The sequence below is a fragment of the Anabrus simplex genome, chromosome 1, assembly GCF_040414725.1.
Source record: "Anabrus simplex isolate iqAnaSimp1 chromosome 1, ASM4041472v1, whole genome shotgun sequence".
In the NCBI taxonomy this organism is placed as follows: Eukaryota; Metazoa; Arthropoda; class Insecta; order Orthoptera; family Tettigoniidae; genus Anabrus; species Anabrus simplex.
In genome coordinates, this window is record NC_090265.1 from 1,598,826,849 (window position 1) to 1,598,853,112 (window position 26,264).

Genomic DNA, 26,264 nt, shown 5'->3' on the forward strand with positions numbered 1-26,264 from the left:
CAAAGCATCTAAGTATATTTATTTATTCATCTGTCATGTCGACTTGCGTATCCAGCCGTTATCTATATTATCAGGCATTGTTGGAACTGTTACCTAACTGTGGAGGTTACCAGACCAATTTAATTCAAAGTTTCTCATCCATTATTGTCAGGCATTTGACTGGACTATGTGATGCGCTGAATTACCATTTGTAACTTCTGCGCACCTTCGCGGTGCACGCGTTGAATTATGGGACTGGCTACTTTCTAAGTCGGTGTGAGCTCAGTAGTCTGGAGTAGTCTGCTCGCCGCTACACTCCAAGATGGCTGTGTTGTGTGAAGCTCCCAAGCGGACGGCTTGGCAAGAACGGAAATTAAAGCGATTACAATGGAGCCTGACTCCGGAGGCTAAACCATAATGTTAGGGCTAGGCCCTGTTATTCTTTGAAGGTTATCCAGTGTGCTCCAATCTTAATATTTTCTTAATGTAAGATGTAAACTTGGTGCTATGAGTTAACCGTTATCGGTATGAAAAGTTTTAAGTGTCTTGTAAGTTGGATATCTTAACTCCAAGTAAGTACTGAAAATTATAATTTATTGAAGGGATCCCGTTCGTTCAGACACTAGTGTGAGTAATTTCATCGTGGACATGACCAGCATTATAAATGCAACATTTGGTATAGTGTAACCTTGTAAGCAAAATTTGATATATATTTGAACTGAATCCGTTGGAAAAAGAAAATTAATGTAATGTAGGGAGCTCGGGATCGCTAGTTATGCATCTATGAGGTGGTATTTTGTGTAAGTGATTTTATCTTACGGTTTTGTCGGTGTGCATTTTTGCCAACTGTTTTTCTTGATGTTCGTAATGATGTTGAATCTTATTATTATTATTATTATTATTATTATTATTATTATTATTATTATTATTATTATTATTATTATTACTTTTATTCTTTTGTAATTCATTTCGGTGCGTGTTTTCTCCCTTAATTTTCCCCTGGTTGGTGGTATATGCTGTCTGATTTTGTCCTATTGCCTTCGTGGCTGATTATCTGTACGTGATTATTATTGCATTGTTACGGGCGTTAATTAATGACACCTCATATTCGCATCGTAGCGCAATCCAGGGCCCCCTCGGTTCTAAAGTATGTAAGCCGCAGGTAAATTGATTAACTAAAGCTAATGTAAACTGGTACTATCACCTCTTGGATAAATAATAATTATTATTATTACAATTTTAATAACTTAAAATCTTAAAATTGAAATTTGCTGGTCGAAATTAAGTTTAATAATGGGAGTTTCCTTTCGTTGTCTTATTAATTTTCTCCCATTGTTTGGGTTCCTTGCTTTTGTCTTTATTACGTCATGTCATCCCTTCTTATCTAATCTGATGATACGTTATTTTTTGGGTGGCTTTGATGATTATTATGGGATCTTGGCTTCGCGTCGGTAACGGGTAGCTCCTGTTGGGTGTTTCAGTGTTCTTTAATTATTTTTATGTGCGCAACGTTAATTGTAAATTTCCTTTAATATACTTCATTTTGTTGGAGTTGCTGTGCGCTATTATTTTATTGTGTTTTCATCTAGTTCGTTTCTTTGGTGTAATGTTTATTCACGGTTTGAGCCACTAATTGTTTTCCTCCTTTTTCGTGTGTCCTTGTGCGTCTTGTAATTTAGCATTTTAGTAGTGTAGCAAATTTCAATTTTAAAGTGATTTTATATCGCGGGCCCGCATATCGGTTGCAACCAATTTTAATGTTTCTATATGTAAGGTAATGAGTTATTAATGAATTTTCAAACCTTAATTCTGGCGGAAACCTATGTTAATGTGAGCTTCATTTCACCTTAATTTCAACTTTATTTTAAAATACTGTTTTTCTCATCTAGTTTGATTGCATTTTTAAATTTTAGAAAAAGAAATATATATTTTTATTGTTCTTATTTTATACCATTTTCAAATTACATTTACTTAGTAAATTTTCTTCATTTTAAATTTATCTGGTGTGTCATTTAGTAGCTAGCAATATTTACCTGGCAACCTGTGAAAGTTATGTAAGACCCTGGCCTTCTTATTCTCGCTTTTGCCCTCCACGCTTCATATTTTTTATGCTACTGCCCTTCGGTAAGTATTGTGCTTGTTTTCTTCTTGTTGTTTGTGCTTTTCATTTGGATGTTTTGTTTACTAATTGGTAAGGTTGCAGTAGTGTTTGGTAGCAGAGCGTGGTTGACTGTAATGTGAAAATGGGAACTAATATTTACGGGACATAACTGAATTATAACATCAAAGCATCTAAGTATATTTATTTATTCATCTGTCATGTCGACTTGCGTATCCAGCCGTTATCTATATTATCGGCCATTGTTGGAACTGTTACCTAACTGTGGAGGTTACCAGACCAATTTAATTCAAAGTTTCTCATCCATTATTGTCAGGCATTTGACTGGACTATGTGATGCGCTGAATTATCATTTGTAACTTCTGCGCACCTTCGCGGCGCACGCGTTGAATTATGGGACTGGCTACTTTCTAGCTCGGTGTGAGCTCAGTAGTCTGGAGTAGTCTGCTCGCCGCTACACTCCAAGATGGCTGTGTTGTGTGAAGCTCCCAAGCGGACGGCTTGGCAAGAACGGAAATTAAAGCGATTACAATGGAGCCTGACTCCAGAGGCTAAACCATAATGTTAGGGCTAGGCCCTGTTATTCTTTGAAGGGTATCCAGTGTGCTCCAACCTTAATATTTTCTTAATGTAACATGTAAACTTGGTGCTATGCGTTAACCGTTATCGGTATGAAAAGTTTTAAGTGTCTTGTAACTCCAAGTAAGTACTGAAAATTATAATTTATTGAAGGGATCCCGTTCGTTCAGACACTAGTGTGAGTAATTTCATCGTGGACATGACCAGCATTATAAATGCAACATTTGGTATAATGTAACCTTGTAAGCAAAATTTGATATATATTTGAACTGAATCCGTTGGAAAAAGAAAATTAATGTAATGTAGGGAGCTCGGGATCGCTAGTTATGCATCTATGAAGTGGTATTTTATGTAAGTGATTTTATCTTACGGTTTTGTCGGTGTGCATTTTTGCCAACTGTTTTTCTTGATGTTCGTAATGATGTTGAATCTTATTATTATTATTATTATTATTATTACTTTTATTCTTTTGTAATTCATTTCGGTGCGTGTTTTTTCCCTTAATTTTTCCCTGGTTGGTGGTATATGCTGTCTGATTTTGTCCTATTGCCTTCGTGGCTGATTATCTGTACGTGATTATTATTGCATTGTTACGGGCGTTAATTAATGACACCTCATATTCGCATCGTAGCGCAATCCAGGGCCCCCTTGGTTCTAAAGTATGTAAACCGCAGGTGAATTGGTTAACTAAAGGTAATGTAAACTGGTACTATCACCTCTTGGATAAATAATAATTATTATTATTATAATTTTAATAACTTAAAATCTTAAAATTGAAATTTGCTGGTCGAAATTAAGTTTAATAATGGGAGTTTTCTTTCGTTGTCTTATAACTTTTCTCCCATTGTTTGTGTTCCTTGCTTTTGTCTTTATTACGTCATGTCATCCCTTCTTATCTAATCTGATGATACGTTATTTTTTGGGTGGCTTTTGATGATTATTATGGGATCTTGGCTTCGCGTCGGTAACGGGTAGCTCCTGTTGGGTGCTTCAGTGTTCTTTAATTATTATTATGTGCGCACCGTTAATTGTAAATTTCCTTTAATATACTTCATTTTGTTGGGGTTGCTGTGCGCTATTATTTTATTGTGTTTTCATCTAGCTCGTTTCTTTGGTGTAATGTTTATTCGCGGTTTGAGCCACTAATTGTTTTTCTTTTCGTGTGTCCTTGTGTGCGTCTTGCAACTTAGCATTTTAGTAGTGTAGCAAATTTCAATTTTAAAGTGATTTTATATCGCGGGCCCGCATATCGGTTGCAACCAATTTTTAAATAAATTTTAATATTTCTATATGTAAGGTAAATGAGTTATTAATGAATTTTCAAACCTTAATTCTGGCGGAAGCCTATGTTAATGTGAGCTTCATTTCACCTTAATTTCAACTTTATTTTAAAATACTGTTTCTCTCATCTGGTTTGATTGCATTTTTAAATTTTAGAAATGAAATATATATTTTTATTGTTCTTATTTTATACCATTTTCAAATTACATTTACTTAGTAAATTTTCTTCATTTTAAATTTATCTGGTGTGTCATTTAGTAGCTAGCAATATTTACCTGGCAACCTGTCAAAGTTATGTAAGACCCTGGCCTTTTTATTCTCGCTTTTGCCCTCCACGCTTCATATTTTATGCTACTGCCCTTCGGTAAGTATTGTGCTTGTTTTCTTCTTGATGTTTGTGCCTTTCATTTGGATGTTTTGTTTACTAATTGGTAAGGTTGCAAAAAGCAATACTACCAAAAAATCTTAGATTACACAGATTGGGTTTTCTTCCTTCCCATAAAACACTACGTGTTTTGTCGCATGATACAGTTGGACTCCTATTGGTCAATACGTTACACAATAGATTGCTTCGCCCTACATTTCTTTAGGTAACTCAGATTCAAACAACAAAGTGCTAGCCGTTTCTACTAAAGTTCTATTCATCCTTTCTGACACTGGATTCATTTCTGGATTGTATGGTACAGTATACTCTAATTTTATACCCTTAATTTTGTAAAATCTTATCATGTTATTACTAACATATTCACCGCAATTGTCTACTCTAAGTTTAAAAAATTTCTAGAGAAATGAGTAGTTTCATAGTTATAATAATCAATAAATCCGTCATACACTTCACTCTTATTTCTCATTAGACATACTGCAGTAAAATGTGTGAAATCATCAGTAAATGTTACAAAATATTCATATCCATCCCATGTTAACAGTTTGTTCGAACCACAGACATCAGTATGAACAAGTTCTAATGGTTTACTAGATTTTTCTCTCCTACCAGTAAATGGTTGTCTAGTCATTTTACCATAGATACAATTTTCACAACTATAATTCTCAAATTTAGCACTTTGTATGTCACTCAGTCCATTAACTAGCTCTTTCTTTACTAACGTACCAATACTCTTGTAGTTCAGATGGCTTAACCTCCTATGCCACAGTTCTAATTCATCATTGGGTTTACACACCTTCTGAGTATTACCATAACTAGCATCACCTTTATCAATTTTCATCCTAACAGTATACAAGGAACCATCTCTTTTTCCTGACATTATTCATCTATTGTTCAAAAGAGCTTTAACACTATTTCGATGGAATACCACTTTACATTCAGCATGTTCCATTTTAGACACTGAAGAAAGATGTTTCCTAAGTTCAGGCACATGATATACATTCTTGATATTACAAGGAACAATTGTTCCATTTGCATACATTTTAGCCTTAATATTCTCTATACCAATAGCTTCAATGCCAATACCATTTTTGCCAACACATATCTTCTTTGGAAGTCTTAATTTCTCATAAGTATCAAAAACATTTAATTCAGACACAAAATGATCAGAACAACCTGAATCCACATACCAAACAAGATCATTTTCAGTATTAACTTGCTTTTTTTCTACATTACACTCAATATTATTAGAAACACATTAATTTAACCTTTGCCCTGACTCACTTTCACTTTGAACTTCATTTTCATTTTCTGCATAAAATGACACTTTGTCATCTGCTTCCCCCTGCTGCCCATTTTCCATGAATTATTTCCACGAGCCGAGAAAACTGGAGTGCAAGAATGTGTTCGACCATGTTCTCTTGACCCTGAAGATCCTCTTACTCTGTAGAAGCTTCTAGATGAAGAATTGGAATATTCTTTACACTGATATTGTTTGCGACCTGGTTTACCACATCGAAAGCAGAGAAAAATGTGATCACTTCTAGTAACAGAATTTCGAAATTTCTTCTGTTTTTCTTCTTCACCTAACAGATGATATTTCACAAAGTCCAATGTTAAATTTGGTTGAGTTTCAAGTTTCAAGAGCTGTCACTACTGAGGCATTGACACCAACAAGTAATTAATTTTGTCATCCTCAGATAACTCACTATCAGCGTCCTTCAATTGTGAGAAATAGTCCTCCAATTTCATAATATGTTATGCTAATGAACTACAACCATTCAAAAGTGTCCTGATATATAAACGACTTCTAGCCCCTTTACCTTTAAAATTATCTTCTAAACTTCTGAACATAGCATAAGCTGAATTATGCTGTTTCAGAAAATTAAGACGACTATCACTTACACCAGCAATGAGTAACGCCTGAGCTCTTGCTTCCTTACCGGAATTTTTGGATTTCTTAGCAAAATCAGCAACCTCAATAGCCTCTATCACTTGAGCTTGACGTAATACACTCTTCACTCTAAACGACCAGTTCCAAAAATCTGCACCCGAAAACTGCTGAATATGATATATTTCATTAATCGCCATTGTCACTGGATAGCCTTCTCTATTTATGCACGCACACAGAAAAAACAACTCACTGGAACTTTCTGAAACCTTGTAATTATATAGCTCTGTCGATCTTCTGGAACTTTTTGGAACATACTGAGCAGAGTGCCAATCTGGATCTCCGAATTCCTGTCGATCTGGAGATCCGAGTTTCTGTTGATCTGGGTCCCTGAATTTCTGTTGGTCTGGGCCCATAACCTTGTAGGTGTACTAACTATCGGGCTATGCGAGGAGTAATATAACCACGATACCACATGTTATTTGAAAGAATGGTTTATTGAACACCCAACATCTCTGTACACGTACACTGTTCTCGAACACATACTACACAAGAATACACTTCCTACTACTTGTTACATACAGGCTAACATGTTGAGCTCAGTGAGTAGTGGTGGGGACGGAGCGAGTAGAACTGTAGAGTAACTCGGTTCTTCAGGTTTACGTGGCGTCACAGCGGAGCGCCGATTCAACTCGAATACTCCGTATAGCGCTGCGTGTGCTTCAGTAAACCTCCCAGCCAGGCTACACTCGCAACACCACTGTGCTGTTGTTCAGACTCCAGAATGAGACGTCTGTTCTATTTGTGCTTCCATATACTACATATATTTTTGTTTAAAGGTGTTACGCTATTTTTTCTACCGATATTTGTATTAAGAAAGGAGCCATAATGCCATGAAAGTCCTCCCAAGCACGGCAGTATTTTACTAGCAGTCCAGGTAGAAAATCCGCTACTTGTAAAATTTGCAATCAAATCTATTGTACACGTGGAGGTACGTCAAATTTATGGAATCACATAAAATGGGTGCATCGCAAGGATATGGAACTAACGCAGTTGCACATTGTGTGAAATTAATTCCATTCCTACGTATGGATGAGGCAGTGCAGGAAAAAAAGTGCATAGGAGATTGGCTACTTTTGTATGTGAAGACATGCAGTCACTGAGGGTTGTAGAGGATAGAGCCAGACCCGTAGGTTAGATCCTTTCCAACAGAACGAAAAAACTAGGCCACCATAGCTCAACTGGTAGAGCTACCAATGCGAACTCGTTAGGTTGTGGGTTCGGAACCCACTGCTGTCCAGTTGGCCATTTTTTCTGTACTTAACATATCTTCGACACGTACTAAATGTACATAACACGGACTAATAGGTTGAAAGTCGATTTCGATTACAACGCGGTCATGAAAATTCAATATTCATTGACCCTTAAGTGAACTTGCTTTTGCTTACCTTAGCGTACCTGCTACATCTGTGCCCGAATATGAGGTGTTTTCATGTGCTGGCCCGTCGCTTTCTGCAAAACGAGCTGAAACTGATGTTTCTTAATGGAAATTCCTCCTATATAACACCTGTTCCATGCAATACAGAACACTAATGGTCTGTCTGTGTACAAGGTGTTGTGCCTTGATTTTAATGCTCGTCACAAGATGAAGAATTGAGTTCATTTTTATACTTTACTTCTTTCCATTTCTGATGTTGTCCTAACAGACTTTAACTCCTTACCACATAGTTATAAATGAAATGTTTGTCATTTGTGAGTTTAGGCACATTTCAAAGCACTACATTTCGTTTCGTCAATTATCACATTATGGAATAGGTACGTTTATCCATATGCATTAATATTTATTATATTTATTTATTCATTGGTATGTTTATTTCTTTATTTATGTCTGCTTGATATGCCTCATATTAAGCACAAACGTGTGATTACACTATTTGTTTGTTATGTGTTAAATTTATATTATATTATAAAAATTGTGCAAATAACGAATAATAGATAGTACGGAGCATTGTACCACTGATAATAATTGATAATCTTCTTTATAAATGTAAACTGTTGCTTAGAAGGTCAATATAAAGTTTAAATTTACCAGTATAAAGTTGTACTCGGTTCTGTACTCGGTTTAACCGAGCAATGACGTCACAGTACTTGCTCCGAACCGAACCGCTCCGTCCCCACCACTATCAGTGAGCTCCTACAACTACACACATATTATATAGCCACACAGCTGATCCATGGAGTCTACATACTCTCATGGAATAAAATTTATCATACAAAGAGTACACAACCACAGAGGGAACATTGACCCTCTACAATAAGTCCCGTGCATTCAACGCAATAGTTTAGTTTAATATCTCTGGTTTTGATAGTGATTTCAATGTGTTAGCTTTGAAATACCTTAGCTTCCGTATGCATACAAGAGTAATCGTATGTTTAATGAGTGATGTATTCAGTACAACAGCGTGTATTCATTGTGTTGTGCTACAAGAAGCATTATTCTTTTAGGGAGTGCCGCTTTCGATTCATTCTCAATTTCCTGGCATCCTCCCTCCCGATAAAAATACGATACGTAATTTAGTGAAGATGTTCTGAACCACCGGGCCCATTCCGAAAAAGAAACCACGCAGGTGACGAACATGCCGAGATATATATTTACCACATTTCCATGGGGATTGAAATCGATTTGAATACGCTTTCTGTACTCAATACGTTACCTGTTTCCATGTAAGATTTTTTTTGCTACGGGATTTACGTCACACCGACACAGATAGGTCTTATGGAGACGAAATCTAAGATTCAATCAGTATTCAGATCGATTTGAATACGATAGTCTTGACACTCGTAGAGTACAAGATCGCGCAAGGCCGTACGAGAACAATCCGAAATTTAGCGCTTGACAGCAACGACCAACCCTGACCAAAGTACTGTAGAGTAAATAAAGAGTCCTCGTGCATTGCTATCAAGGAATTTAAATTCCGTGATACAAAGCTGTTTTATGTACAGCGTATAGGCCATACATCCACCGAAAACAATGGAAATTTCAAAAGCTGTGGTATTGTGCCTAATAGTTTATCAGTTTTTTGTAAGCTTAATGCTTTCATTTGGGAGATGGGAGAATGAACGTTTGGCGCGACAGAGGGAAACTGTGTTCTTCCTACAACAGTTGCAAGCGCAGAATAAGGTTTTTGTTTAGTCTAAGCTAAACAAGAGAAGGTGTATGAAGAGAAGGTACTGGGTAAAAGAAAGTAGTAAGGACTGGTGGGAGCGTATAGTGCAGCGTTACTTCACAGAGGATGATGGGTTAGGCAAGTTCAGGATGAGTTCTTCGACATTTAAGTTCATATATCTGTGTCTGGAACCACATTTCAAATCTAAAAAGTTTTTGTGCGCAAACAAATGTCTGTTGAGAAAAGAGTTGCAATTGCTTTGTGCAAACTAGCTTCATGTTCTGAACATAGAGTTGTTGCAAATCAGTTTGGTACACATAAGTGGATGGTACATAAATGTTTGTATCATTTTTGTGAAGCCTTGTATGCTGAATTCAGTAGTGACTAATTAACCGTACCTATGATGTGGAGGCACAATAGATCGCTGATGGGTTTGAGGATATGTGTGGTATACCTAATATCTTTGGCGCAATAGATAGCACCCATATCCGAGTTTTGCCACCAACGATTGAGCACAAAGATTTCATAAATCGTAAAGGTTGGCCTTCATATAATACGATGGCAGTCGTGGACCATTTATATAGGTACTTAAAACTTTGTTACTTATTTTTAATCTACTGATGATTTTTTCTTTCAATAAGATTAGGCATACATTCATATGATATTAGTAGTGCAGCTATGGGCGTTCTGAATCACTGGCGTCAGCATATTTTTACTGAGTCAGCAACCGAAGAAATTGACCCCGGCCATTGCCCGCCACCACATTTCAAAGGTAAGTAGCTAAAGAGTGCAGCACTGAGGTTTGCGATGCAAGATGGCGGATGACAGCTGTCAAAAAAGCACGTGGAATTTTTAAATTACCAGCAGTGCCGTAAAGAGGGCAGCACTAAGGTTAGCGAAGCAAGATGGCGGATGACAGCTGTCAAATAAGCACGTGGCTTTGTTTTCTAATTCAAATCTCGCGCTAGTAAGAATTAGTGCCGTAAAGAGGGCAGCACTGAGGTTTACGATGCAAGATGGCGGATGACAGCTGTCAGAAAAGCTCGTGGCTTTGTTTACCAATTCAGATCTCGCGCTAGTAAGGTTTAGTTGGCAGCAATGAGGTTTAGGCCAGTCAAGATGGCAGCACTGAGGTTAGCGATGCGTTGTTGTCGATGACAGCTCTCAAAAAGCACGTGGCTGTCAAAAAAGCACGTGGCTTTGTTTACCAATTCAAATCTCGCGCTAGTGAGGTTTAGTTGGCAGCAATGAGGTTTAGGCCCGTCAAGATGGCAGCAGTGAGGTTGGCGATGCGTTGTTGTCGATGACAGCTGTCGAAAAGCACGTGGCTTTGTTTACATACAAGAGCACGTGGCTTTATTTACAAACAATAGCACGTGGTGATAGACGTCACCGTCACGTGGTCATGGCGTCACGGGGTCAATGCCCTTGGCCGGGGTAATGACCTTGGGTGCTGACTCAGCAAAAAATGCTGACGCCTGTGATTCAGAACGCCCATAGCTCCACTACTGATATTCTCAACTAACATAGCTTTTTTCCTTCTCAGATTTAGATATGCAAACAGTCAGCATATGGGAAGTGCTCATGATGCTTGTGTACTGTACGATTAGGCCTACGTTACATTCGAGGCGCTCATACGAACGGAAAAGGAGCAGACAAAATGGCGCGCGGCAGCTTCAAGCAGTACAAATGCATATTATAATTGTCACCGAGATACAGATCAATCTGAGTCTAGAAGGCGCAGAATCATAAATAGCATGCAAAGGAGCTTCAGGGTGGAACAAGTATTGTTTTGAAAAGTAATTGAAATCAATTCATTCTTAACACTGGAAGGAAAAGATCATATCCAGATTAGCATGCTAATAAACTAGTGTAAGAATTATTTTGAATTATTATTCTTGGAAAATAGGATAATATATGTAGCAATAAGGTATTATATTCATGGATGCTAGGAATTAATTCACATCGTATGTCGAATGGAGACGTCCACCGGCAGAGTCTGTTTAATGAGTAATATTTAGAGGACGTGTCTATAATATACTTCGGAACCTACGATATACGAACATATTAATGACGAGATTAATTTCTTAACCTGAGACGCCACCGGGATTTTATCTATATTCCTACTTGGACGCAGGTGGTGTTGAGTACTGAAGGATTCGAACCTATTCAAATATACAAATACTTTTCTACCCCCCCTCCAAAAAAAAAACAACTGATGGAATAGACATTCCATATTTTTAATAGGTGACCCAGCATAAGTTAAGTGCGACTGCTGCTCAGCACGACTGTTATTTCTAGGCTAGTTGCATCCTCGAACTCGAGGTGTCTGGGACGGGAAGCAAACAACAAGTAGACATGCTTTAACTTAAAGTATTCCTTGCTTCTTGAGCGGCAACTGTAAGATCGCATTTCTGGCCTGCGAAATTTTTTCAGACCTAGTAAGGAAACAAACTCAGAGTCAAAGCATGCACCATACACGACGGGAGAGGCAAGCAAAAACTAAACTTCTACATACTTACATGTAAAAAAGGGGTAGAGGAAAAAGAATAAATCATATTTTTTATGTAGTCTGCTCTTAGTACTACGAGTTTTTTGTTACTGCTTGCAAAAACGTGAACGGAAGTGACTTAGCAAAAATACACATTACGTTGTTCGTGCAACAAGAAAAGCGAAAGCGAAACTCGAAAGTGCCGAGTACACATCTAGCTCAGGGGGCCTCGTGTCATTCTACTTACAGGGAATGTGTTGGCGCTGACACCGAGGTTAGCCGGTTCGAGTCCCGTTAGTCGAAAGTTTGATTCTGGCTAAAAGCAAATACAGTAGAGGCAATACGCGACACTGAGCGAGATATCGAGGGACAGCTATTGGAGCTCTCTCTAGCGAGTAGACCTGAAAACTACTGATTCTGTCATAAGAGCACGTGCATTTTTGTGCGAAGTTTTGGTGTTATTTATGTGTTTTCAGTGACTTGGCATAATTAAATAGTAGCGTATATCATTCCTTGATATCTCCTCTCAACATGAGGGGAAAGGTATGTGCTGTGTTTGGCTGCAGTAACTATGAAGTAGAGAAGAATGCTCGGTCGTTCTTCAGGTTCCCTCGTGACAAGAATATGTAAGTAATATGTGTTTGCATATATATTCATCCAGTGACAGAGATTTTTATAGTACTTCATAATCTTCTGACGTGCTCGACCCATGTTTTAACTGGCTTAAAATGTAATACGCATATTTTATTGTACAGTGCAGCAGTTAACCTTCAATACCGATGTGTTGTTGTAGGTGTGATCTGTGGGTTTTGAAATGTCACAGAAGTGATTTGGAAAAGGTGTACAAGAAAGAAGGGACGTTACGCTTATAGAAGAATTATAAGATCTGTTCAGATCATTTCCAGGCCAGCGACTTTAAAAATCCTCGTCTATACAGCCAAGGGTATGTTACATTTTTACTCTAATTGTACGTACGTAAATATTCCTCAAAGCATCACTATCGACAACATTTTCATACTTTTCTTTCTTTTATCCCTCTTCTCAAATTAAAGCCGGAATTTTATAGATTTTCTTTCTGTTAGTAGGCTTCATTTTAAGGGTAAAATTGTCCAGCTATTAAATGTTAATTCATTGCATCATATGTGTAAGGAATGTGCCGATATTTTTATTGACAAGTGTCTTAATGTGATGATACAATGTTTTTAAATGAATTTAGCGCGATTTTCTCAGGTCAAGTCATTAGGAGCGCCACCGTCGAATTGTCTCCCATTTTAGCAAGGCTAAATCCGGAAGTGTCGCGTATTGTCTCTACTGTATTTGCTAAAAGCTCAGCGTACACTACATGCGTCTTACTCGAAAGCGCCGAGTACACAACTAGCTCAGGGGGCCTCGTGTTATTCTACTTACAGGGAATGTGTTGACGCTGACACCGAGGTTAGCCGGTTGGAGTCCCGTTGGTCGAAACATTAGAATGTTAGCTTGAGTCTAGCTAGGACACAGCTTAGGGGCCTGATTGTTGCTGCTTGAGGTAAACCCCTCTCTTAGTTATAGCAGACAGGGAATACCATGGGTATTATTCTACAGCTCTTAACGATGAAAGTAAGGAGTCTAGCTAGAACTCAGCTCAGAGCCTGCTAGTGTTCTAGCAACAACTTGTAAAAATTCTAATTACTAAATTCCATGCGAAAAGCCTACATTAAATTCCAGCGACGTTAAGCCTTGAACAGAATCCTTGGTGCTGGAGTAGGCTATGTGCCGGCACCGGGCTGTAGTGTTACACGAGCTAAATGCTAGGAAGCTCTAAGGGTATATTACGCTGTTGATCTGTCGGATAGGGGGCGTTAAGCTTTGTGCAGACCCCTTGGTGCTGGAATAGGCTATGTGCCGGCATCGGGTTTCGAATGAGGACGTTAAGCTTTGACCAGACCCCCTTGATGCTGGAGTAGGCTGTGTGCCGGCACCGGGTTTTTACTCTCTCTGAGATGCATGAGACTCGGGCAAGAAATACCGTATGTGTTATTCTTTACCTCTTACAGAGGATGTGTTTGTAATCTCTTACAAAAACGTTGTTGTTCGATGTTGTATTTGCTGGGAGAAGAGAGTGAGCTTTATGCAATGACAAGCTGGTATAACTTGTGCGGTCTGAAGAGCGCACATCCCGCTTATCTCTGGAATATTACACACAGCAAATTTCGCCGCCGGGAGAGGATGAAGTCCATTGCTTGCAACTAGATCATAAGAAATTACTCAACAGTAGGTCAGTCAGTCGTTAACTATCACAGAGCCCTAGAGACTAATACTAAGCGCCTAGCTCAGAGCCCGAGTGTCGCTCACAAGTTAACAGGCAGGGAATATCATAGGTGTTGTTAAGAGCCCAGTTCAGAAGAGACCTCGGTGCACTAGGCAAGGAATGCCGTCAGCCGGGCCTAGCTTAGAGCCAGAGGGTCGCTCCCCAAGTTAACAGACAGAGAATACCGTCGGCTGCGCCCAGCTCAGAACCCGAAGGTCGCTCCCCAAGTTAACAGACAGGGAATACCGTCAGGCACGCCCAGCTCAAGGCCCCGACGCTCGCTCGCAAGTTAACAGGCAGGGAATATCGTAGGTGTTGTTAAGAGCCCAGTTCAGAAGAGACATCGGGGCACTAGGCAGAGAATGCCGTCAGCCGCGCCCAGCTCAAGGCCCCGAAGGTCGCTCCCCAAGTCAACAGGCAAGGAATATCGCAGGTGTTGTTAAGAGCCCAGTTCAGAAGAGACTTCGGGGCACTAGATAGGCAATACCGTCGGCCGCGCCCAGCTCAGAACCCGAGGGTCGCTCTCCAAGTTAACAGGCATGGGGATACCTTCAGCTGCGACCAGCTCAAGGCCCCAAGGGTCGCTTTCAAGTTAACAAGCAGGGAATTTCGTAGGTGTTGTTAAGAGCCTAGTTCAGAAGAGACATCGGGGCACTAGGCAGAGAATGCCGTCGTCCCCACCCATCTCGGAACCCGAGGGTCGCCCCCCAAGTTAACAGGCATGGGGATACCTTCAGCTGCGACCAGCTCAAGGCCCCAAGGGTCGCTTTCAAGTTAACAAGCAGGGAATTTCGTAGGTGTTGTTAAGAGCCTAGTTCAGAAGAGACATCGGGGCACTAGGCAGAGAATGCCGTCGTCCCCGCCCATCTCGGAACCCGAGGGTCGCCCCCCAAGTTAACAGGCATGGGGATACCTTCAGCTGCGACCAGCTCAAGGCCCCGAGGGTCGCTTTCAAGTTAACAAGCAGGGAATTTCGTAGGTGTTGTTAAGAGCCTAGTTCAGAAGAGACATCGGGGCAATAGGCAGAGAATGCCGTCAGCCGCGCCCAGCTCAAGGCCCCGAGGGTCGCTCCCCAAGTTAACAGGCAAGGAATATCGTAGGTGTTGTTAAGAGCCCAGTTCAGAAGAGACTTCGGGGCACTAGACAGGCAATACCGTCAGCCACGCCCAGCTTAGAGCCCGAGGGTCGCTCCCCAAGTTAACAGACAGAGAATACCGTCGTCCCCGCCCATCTCGGAACCCGAGGGTCGCCCCCCAAGTTAACAGGCATGGGGATACCTTCAGCTGCGACCAGCTCAAGGCCCCGAAGGGTCGCTTTCAAGTTAACAAGCAGGGAATTTCGTAGGTGTTGTTAAGAGCCCAGTTCAGAAGAGACCTCGGGGCACTAGACAGGCAATACCGTCAGCCGCGCCCAGCTTAGAGCCCGAGAATCGCTCCACAACTTACACACTACAGTTCGACACAAGGTACGCTTAGACTCAGCTCACGGCCCCGAGGAGTCGCTCCCATGTTAACAGTCAAGTGTAGGCGTTGTTAAGCGACCTTCTCTTAGACCAGGCAGGGGATACCGACAAGGGAAGGAAGAGCTAGGAAAAGGGCCTTAGTCTACTGCTTACCCTGAAGGCCTGTGCGTTTGTAGTTTTTATCTATACCGACCGGTTCTTTTAAGCTGAAGGAAGTCAGTGCGTAAACTTCTGTTACAACTGTACTGCTAACGTACGTAGCCTACTTTTTCTGCTTTGTTCTCTAGCAGCAAGTCGCAGTCCTATCGGATGTAGCCTCTGTGTAAGACGCATGACAGTGTTAAGTGCTGATGATATAAAATCGCGTGTGTATGTAAACGAATAACCAATTTACTAAATTCTCAAGGCCCCGAGAATTGCACTGCTGTTAGTGCAATCTGCTAAAAAAGGTATGTTTAATTCTTTGATTATTATTATTATTATTATTATTAGATTATTTTACGATTTTTTTTTTTTTTTTTTTGAAAATCATCGTCTGCTGTCAACATTATTCCAGTGAGATCTGCTAAAGCATTCTTCAGTTTTGCACGTGCAAATCTTAAGGTAAGCCTAGTGTAAAACTGTTGGTTAGTGCTTGCATTTTTTAGAAATAAACTTTACTCCTACGCTAGTTGATGAAGATCTGACTAACCTTCGAACTGCATGTATTTTAGCTCAGTAAAGAAGGCTAGGCTACTTGTCGCCCCACTGGTAGCCCTTTCGTATCCTGTCATCACAGTGTGCGACACAAGTGCTTCTACGCTAGCTGTTGAAGATCTGAATAACCTTCGAGCTGCATGTATTTTAGCTCAGTAAATAAGGATAGGCTAGCTGTTGACGATCCGACTAACTTTTGAACCCTGCTCGTAGCCCTTTCCTATCCTATCATCACCATGTGCGACACAAGTGCTTCTACGCTAGCTGTTGAAGATCTGAATAACCTTCGAGCTGCATGTATTTTAGCTCAGTAAATAAGGATAGGCTAGCTGTTGACGATCCGACTAACTTTTGAACCCTGCTCGTAGCCCTTTCCTATCCTATCATCACCATGTGCGACACAAGTGCTTCTACGCTAGCTGTTGAAGATCTGAATAACCTTCGAGCTGCATGTATTTTAGCTCAGTAAATAAGGATAGGCTAGCTGTTGACGATCCGACTAACTTTCGAACCCTACTCGTAGCCCTTTCCTATACTATCATCACTATGTGCGACGCAAGTGTTTCAAAAAGCAACTTTTACTTGGCTGCTTCTCCTTTCTTAGTACGCCTAGACTATCCTTCAAGCTACAGACATACATTAATATATTTTTTTGTTTTCTAGATACATCAAGAATTATCATCGTCATCGTCATTTATCCGAGTCGGAGTTTGCAGTCTTCTTCTACATTGAACGTGCATATCTTAAGGTATGTTTCAATCTTATTATCGATCTCATATGTTTAATTTTTTTAATGCTAAAAAATAGTGTTTCGCTTTTTTGTAGAAAAATCGAAGGGATTAACCAGGCGGCTCAGCAATCTTCTATAAAATTAGCGATTTAAAGTGATTGAAAAGTTGGTGAAAGAATTTTGCATGTATCTCTACCCAGTGTGCTAACCGAGTTGGTGTATAATTATGACAATGAATTGGGAAACTATACATACATGTTTTTCATCGCGTATTCTAATAGGCATTATACGAAATTCATCAAATGTGTTACTGTAGATCCAAATCCTTTCTTACTCTCTGGCTATAATGTTTTCGAAGGAAAACTCATTTCTTTGCTGTCTATGCATACGGCGCTTAAACTAAACGCTAGTCTTGCATGTTCTTTCATTCTTTTCAAAGATAATCATTTCTTCTAAAATGACGAAACTCTTATGTTCAGACAATATTTTGGTATGGTTTCGCAAACACATCGTCGGCACATTGCTGGCTAAATTTCAAACGTTTGAAGAAGGAGCAAGTAATAAGGCACTTGAAAGTATTTTGCATCTTCAAATTTAATCTGTGCAAATTCGAACCTTTGAATTAAGGTAGGCGGCACATTAAACTTCCGACAGCGATTTAAATAAGAGAGCAGTAATCAATATTCAGAATAACGATGACTATTGCTTTTATGGTGCATCGCCATGGCGTTGAAACCAGCAACACGTAATCATTCAAAAACTTTTCAGTATAAGGATATGTTTATTCAGTTGCAACAGTCATTAAATTTTGAAGGTGTTTCTTTTCCTATGGATTTAGCAAACATTTCTACGTTTGGAAAAAACACGATTTTTTTCCTTTTCTGTATACGGTGTCGACGGAGACCGTATTGTAGGACCACTTTACACCGCTTCTTCTCCAAAACAACACCATCTTGATCTTTTATATGTTTGCAATGAAAACACAAGCCACTACTGCTTGAGGTGTAATCTTTCTCGTCTGTTAAGTTCTCAGCTTTCATTACACGATAGGAAAAAGTATATATGCGACCATTGTTTGCAATACTTTTCGACAAAAAGCATCTTAGCTACACACATAGTAAAGCTTGTTCTGCCAACCACGCAAAATGCAGAAATGAAGTTTGTGAATTATTATCGACAGGAACCTGTTCCCTTCACGGTTTATGCAGATTTTAAATGTTTTACTGTTCCTTTTGATCGTTGCCAACCCAACTTGAGCGAACCCTACATGGATAACGTGCAAAAGCACACTCCGTTTTCAGTAGCTTACAAATTCGTTTGTTCGTACGATACATCACTATCTGTTTATAGGATGTATCGAGGCGAAAATTGTGCAGCATGGTTAAGAAACGAATAAGAACAGTTGGCACAACGCGTTCATACGCTTATTTCGCAACCAGTGCCCATTCAAATGACATTAGATGAAACGATTTTGAATAATGAAACTGAGAATGTCACACCTGTAAACAGCCGATTATTTCCCCCAGATTAAGGTTAGAGATCACTGTCAATTTATTGGGAAATATCGCCGACCTGCATATGATTCGTGCAATCTTTCATATCGTGTACCTAATTTTATTCCATTTTTTCCACAACTTGTCAGGGTACGACAGTCACTTCATTGTTCGTAAATTAGCACAATTAAATTGTACAAAGTTCACTGTGATTGCGCAGAATCTTGAACACTTTATTTCATTCAGTTATCGTGTAGGCGATATTAGCATTCGCTTTCTAGATTCGTATAAATTTATGAACTTTTCATTTGATATACTTGTAAATGGGCTTTCCAGCGACAACTTGAAATACATTTGAGAGTATTTTTCAGATCCTGAACAATTTAAACTTTGTATAAGGAAAGGTGTTCTGCCCTATGACTATATTCAGACCTTTTAAACATTAGAAGAAACAAAATTGCCTTCTCAGTCTGCATTTACAAGTATGTTAAGTGAATGTAGCACGCCGTCACTCATCTCATCGTCATACGATAAGCATACGGTATCTATTTCTGATGAAGACTATTTGAATGCCTGCCAGGCTTGGTCAACGTTTCATCTACAGACCTTAGGTGAATCTGCAGACTTGTATTTGAAGGTCAATACACTTTTACTCTGTGATGTGTTTGAGAAGTTTCGTAAAATGTGTTTAACTATTTACCGATTGGACCCTTGCTATTACTACACAACACCTGGTCTGTCATGGGATGCGATGCTCAAGTGCACCGGTGCTCAACTTGATCTTCTAACGGATGTCAACATGCTTTTGTTTTTGATCGCGGCATTCGCGGCGGACTAGTTTCGCTTGTCAACAGGCATGCCATCGCGAATAATCCCTACCTCGACAACTGTAATTCAGAGAAAAAAGATTCTTATCTGATGTATTTCGATGTCAATAATCTGTATGGGTGAGCCATGTCACAACCATTACCGTGTAAATATTTTGTATGGCTAACAGGAACTGAAATTCAACATTTTGATGTTTTTGAGGCTAGTAAAGATCCTCATCGCTGTTACATGTTGGAAGCTTCTCTTGCATACTCTTCTTATCTGCAAGATTCACATTCCGATCTTGCTATTTGTGTTGAAACAATTATTCACCTAATGGTACATCGAAACATACTAAACTGCTAGCCACACTTTTTCCGAAAAAGCGCTATGTTATCCACATACAATGTCTCGAATATGGCTTACAGTTAGAGTGTATTCATCGTATCGTTGCGTTTAAGCAGGAAGCATGGCTTAAACCGTACATGGATTTAAATACTGAACATCGTCAACGTGCTACAACAACATTTGAGAGTACGTTTTTCAAACTGATGAATAACTCGATCTATGGAAAAAGCATGGAAAATATATGCAAACATCGCGACATTAATTTAATTAGTCATTGGGATGGGTGTTACGGGGCACGCAAGTACATCTCAAAACCAAATTTTAAAGCCTATCATATTATTGATCGTGACCTTATTTTCTTTGAAATGATAAAAACGGAGATCGTCCATGTGAAGCCAATTTATTTGGGAATGTCTATAGTTGATTTTTTAAAAATAAAAATGTATGATTGTAAAAATGTATGTATCATATTTCACAAACCATTATGTACATTTCCTCTGGACATCAACTTAAGTTTCTATGACCAAGTGGTACCTCGTGTTCAATCAACCAAATTTCTAGGACTTAGCATAGACTTGGGAGAATCACATCACAATGCTGTGTGATAGAATAACTCCTGCTATTGGTGTACTCAGCCGATTAAAATACAAAGTTTCTCGTGGACTGTTGAAGAGTATTTATCATGCACTAATTGAAAGCCACCTGAATTATATGATTCATATCTGGGCATATTGCAGTAAAGAACAATTTGAAAAGATCAGTATCTTACAGAAAAGAGCACTGAAAATACTCTTCAACTTACCCACCTTAACACCAACCATACAGGTCTACCAGTATTGTAATGTGCTGTCACTAGATGGTCTTCGTAAAAAAGCTTCAGCTATTATGTTGTATAAATTGAAAAATGGACAAACTCATTCGAACACACTTTGCAACTTGAATTCTGATATACACTCATACAGTACAAGAGGATCTACTAAAATTCACTGTAAATCATCAAAGTCTACTGAGTATGGCACTAATTCTTTATGGCATTTCTCTGTACAGTTTTTCAATAGCCTTCCTGAGCATATTCGAGAGCCGCTAACTTACCCATCTTTAAAACCAAGCATGTTAATTTTCTAAAAGTAAAAATGCCAAGCCTATAGAGTACTGATTTAGTATACTATATAACTGCTGTTCATATTTGGTTTCTATCACTAGGATACCTTAATAATATTATTATTATTCATTGTACAGTATATTATACTTTTGTCCTAGAAGCTGATGTTCTAAAATCTCATCTTTGTTGCCAAATGTAATTAATATTATAATTATTCATTGTACAGTATATTATATTTTGGTCCTAGAAGCTGATGTTCTCAAATCTCATCTTTGTTGCCAAATATAATTATTTGTACTGCACCATTATGAGCCTTGGCTCAGGTGCCTCTTTTGAAATAAATAAATAAATAAATAAATAAATAAATTATGGATTTTCAAAGCAACAGTTTTCTGATCTTACACTTTTGTATATGGATGCAGATAATTTCATTTATCATATTCGGAAGATGGACGTCTACGATGTGATGCGAAACCATTCGCAATACTTAACACTTCTTCCTTTTCACCTAGTAATCCATTCAATATTCGGCCACAGAACAAGAAAGTCATAGGGCTTATGAAAGATGAATTTGGCATGAATATCATGATTGAGTTTATTGGTTTAGCACCAGAAATGTATGCCTATGACTCTCAAAATTCACAATCTGTTAAAAAAACAATAGGCGTACGTTCAAGCGTCGTTAGCCGTTTACGCCTTCAACACTATCGCGATGTACTCACCTCTAGAAATGCCGCTTTCTGTACGCAGAAAAGGATTCAATCTCGTAAACATCACGTGTATACGATCGAACAAAATAAAAGTTCATTGCTTCCTTTCGATGACAAACGTGTGTGGGATAGTGATTCCCTTACCAGTGTTCCATGGGGGTACAGCATCAACTAAAATTTGTACATACAAGAATTGCATTATTAATTAAGAAAGGAATGGTACACGAACATTGTAAGATAAAACTTGTACATACAAGAATTGCATTATCAATTAAGAAGGGGAGAAAGGACACGAACATCAAGCAGAAATCACTACGGCAAACGATTCAAGATAAAACTTGTACATACAAGATGTAATAAATAATGTAGAATTGGCATATTATTTTATTTTAGATTAGGTATTCCTTTGATCTGTATTACTTTCTCCTCCTCCCGCTCCCTCTTCTTCTTTGCAAGATAAAGTTTAGTTAAATACTACATCACTCGAGAAAGAAGAGTAAGTACGGTATGTCAAGAAAGAAGGTGTTCAAAACAGCAGATTCGTAAGTATGTCATCGTCTCAGCTTGCTTTAAAAATTAAGAGCAGCTCAGTAAGTATGTTGAGAATGTAATTTTTTTTACAAAGGTATCTCTCTGAACAGTGTTCTGTTGTTCAATTCTAGTCTCGTTTTTTGAATCTATCTACAAAAGTATCTCTTGCAATGCAGTAAACAGTGTTCTGAACACTTGTTGTAGGTAACGACATGGTCTATAGTGTGCGATGCTAGTCTTGATCACTTATTTAGTGTTCTCAACACTTGTTGTAGGTAACGACATTAAACTATAGTATGTGATTCTAGTCTTAATCACTTATTTAGTGTTCTGAACACTCGTTGTAGGTAACGACATGTGATTCTTGTCATGATATGTTTTGAACACAGCAATATATGTTCTTAACAGCAGCTTCGTAAGTATGTGATCAAGTCTAAACATGCACAACTATCATGATGTCATCGCTGCAGGTTAAAACAGAATAATAGCACGTGCACACTCTTGCCTTCGCGTCGTTACAGTAATGCATGTTTAAACTTGTTCGATAGATATATAAAGCTATGTCTTGGCATAGGAGGAGGAGGAGGCCTACGTATAGCCGCCATCTTGTGCAGTAGCCTCTAAGCTAGCAGCTGCTATCTCTTGTAATTAGCGTCGGGAAGGGCATCTTGTCGTAAAATCAAGGATAGCCCCTTCAAGATGGTGGATGTGAGGTTAGGCTCGCTCTCTTAGGAGTCGAGAATCCACTGAAGTTTTGTTGTTAAAAGATAGCCGCTGACAGCTAACGGAATTTTTCAAATTGCCCGCTACCACGTGCCTAAAGTGGTAGCCATGTGGATTTTGCCCCTGCCAGCACTGAAGTTTGCGATCATCTGTTGTTTAAAGATAGCCGCTGACAGCTGTCAAAAAAGCACATAGCTTTGTTGCAAAAGAAGAGCACGTAGAATTTCAAATTTCCCGGGTCCACGTGTCTAAGGTAGCACCCATGAGGATTTAACCCCATCATGATGCTCGCTTGTTTAAGGATGGCAGCTGTCAAAAATCATGTGGCTTTGTTTCCAAACAAGAGCACGTGGAATTTCAAATTGCCCACCATCACGTATCTAAGGTGGCAACTATGAGGTTTAGTGTCGTCAAGATGGCAGCACTGAGGTTAGCGATGCGTTGATGTTTAAAGATAGCGGATGACAGATATCAAAAAGCACGTGGAATTTCAAATTGCCCACCAACACGTGCCAAAGGGTGAGGCTTAGTGCTGTCAAGATGACAGCACTGAGGTTAGCGATGCGTTGTTGTTTAAAGATGGCGGATGACAGCTATCAAAAAGCATCAAAAAGAATTTGCAAAAATAGTCTAAAGTTCTCTGGAATACAACATTCTAATAAACGTCCTGTAGACATAAAACCAACATAAACTTTGCTCATATTTAAAAAAATATGAAAGAATGTTGTGAGATAACTTTGTGATGTGATTTAGGTTGTAAGAGAATATAGCCTAACATTTAAATTCGTGTACGGTACTTCTTTAGCGTGCTCAAATGTATTTGTAAATATCTCCCCTTCATTATCCAGTTACAATATAAGAATTTGAGATATTAAGTAGGTACTGTATCTCCTCCCTTAATGAAGCTAGGTTAACATTATGTACTCCTTTTTTCCTTAAGTCAATTTATTCCATAAAACAGTTTAAAATTTATTACACATCATTGCACAATATTTAATTTATCAACTGCATCATAATAACTAAGAGCCTCAAAGTTCAGGAACTTATTAATAATGTACATTTTAATAAGCATACTTGCTCACTAGTCTCTGAAAATCAGAATTGTGTACAATTCCTCTGTACAATCCTATGGTTCATTCAAATGAATTGAAATAAATAATTAACTTAAGCATACATGAGCAAATATAAATAAAAAGTGACATCTTACAAAAAAGCAATATTATCGCAGTCTTATGCGCTACACAACACCAACGTATGAAAAGAGGGGAAGATCCATAGAGTTTATGGTTTAAAATATAAAGGACATCTTACAAAAAATAAAGAAAACAAATATTATCACACTGTTATGCAGTGCACAACACACGGAAAGTGTGGACGATACATAGTGTTAATGGATTCTTCCTTGGTCGTTTTGTATTTACATCGCTATTATAATCAGATTTTTCGTCAGGTTCAGTTTGAGGTAGTCTGGATGATGTGGACTGCTGAGGTGATGGACTTGAAAATTGTTGCTGGTATGGACTGACTAATTGTGGAGGAAATCAGCTTCAGTTTGCAGTTCTCTGGATAATGTGGATTGTTGAAGTGAGGGACTTGAGCACTGGTATGGATACAGCGAGTGTGGTGGAAACATGGAAAACGGTTAGGTTGGGGCTTGGGATATATTGATTAAGCTATTGAATGCACCAGTGAAACTTCCCACAATTGTGCGTATGTCTTCCGATCTTCTCCTATTGGCAGCCTCCTCTACTTCTTGCTGTTTTCTGAAGAACTCGTTCATGAGCTGCCTCTGCTGTTCTATGAATTCCCCCAAACCAACTCCTGAGGACTGTTTCCTCTTCTTACATAACTGCCTACCTGAAGCACTTGATCCACTTGTACTCTCTCCAGCAACAGTTCCACTAGAATTACGGAAGTTACTCAGGTCTGTTGTTGTTATATCAGGGGCGATGTCCACCTCAGATTCGCTCACAATTACCCCTTCATGTTGTTTTTCTTGTTCTTGTTGCTGTTGTGTAGATATTACAACAGTATCAAACCCCTTAGTTGAAGTTGAACGTCTACTTCCTAGAATTTCATCGAGAAGATCAAAATATTCACACACATTTCTGTCTGATCCACTCCTACCGTTCTCTTTTCTGCAAGTATTTTACGCGGACTTCAGACTCTTCCACTTATCCTTAATCTGTTCAGCCTTCTTACTTACATAACCTCGCTTTCCCATTTCCTGCTCAACTAATTTATATATTTCGGCATTTTTATACCGCTTTCCGTCGAAGAGCTTATATATTTCCTTCTCTCGTATTATTTCTAATAACTTTATACACTCATCCGGCGTCCACAGATTTCTACTTATACCCATGGTGAAATACGTCGGTTAAACCAAGAACTAAACTTGAACGAAATAACAGGAAGCACATGATTAAAAAATTACAATCGAGCATCCGCAGCATTTTCGAATCGATTTCAATATGTTCCGTGTTTCCATGATACTATATCTGTACTGAGTACGATTCGATCCTACTTTCTAACAGGATGCATTTTGAGACTCACTACGAACTGAGTCCCCGTTTCCATGAGGTATTCGATACGGAATGCGTATTATAGTAGATTTGAATTCCCCATAGAAACGTAGTAATCGTTTCATATCCGGCTGATGTGATCGAATGCAGTAGCGATTAAGCGATAACTCCCGCGTCTTCGTCGCATTAGTGTCCGACTCGTTGGCTGAACGGTCAGCGTACTGGCCTTCGGTGCAGAGGGTCCCGGGTTCGATTCCTGGCCGGGTCGGGGATTTTAACCTTAATTGATTAATTCCAATGGCACGGGGGCTGGGTGTATGTGTTGCCTTCATCATCATTTCATCCTCATCACGACGCGCAGGTCGCCTACAGGAGTCAAATAGAAAGACCTGCACCTGGCGACCGAACCCGTCCTGGGGTATCCCGGCACTAAAAGCCATACGCCATTTCTTTTTCATCGCATTAGTTTGGTTTAACATCTGTGCTAATGATAAAGTGCTCAATGTTTTAGCATTGAAATAGTGTACTTTCTGTACGTATACAAGACTTATTTAGCGTTTAATGAGTGACTTATACAGTAGAACAGCGGTTTTTCATTGTGTTGTGCTATGCGAAGCATTATTCTGTTAGAGTGCCACTTTCGATCCACTTGCCAATTTCCTGTCATCCTCCCTCCCCATAGGAATACGATGCATAATTTAGTGAAACACACTCAGGAGTCGAACTCTTTTACCAGAGGAAGAGCTTGATGAAATAGGAGCTCTCTTAGAAAGAACTTCAACAAAATCCCAGTAGCGTCTCGCCGTACAAGATAATGTGTCATTGTATTCTACCCATAGAGTAACAACGGTTACCGTAACGACCAAGCCTTATAAATTCACCGCTGCCCAACATTTAAGAGAACCGGATAGTTTCGCTAGGGTTCGGCACTGTAACTTCTTTTATAAATAAAGTTGTAGGG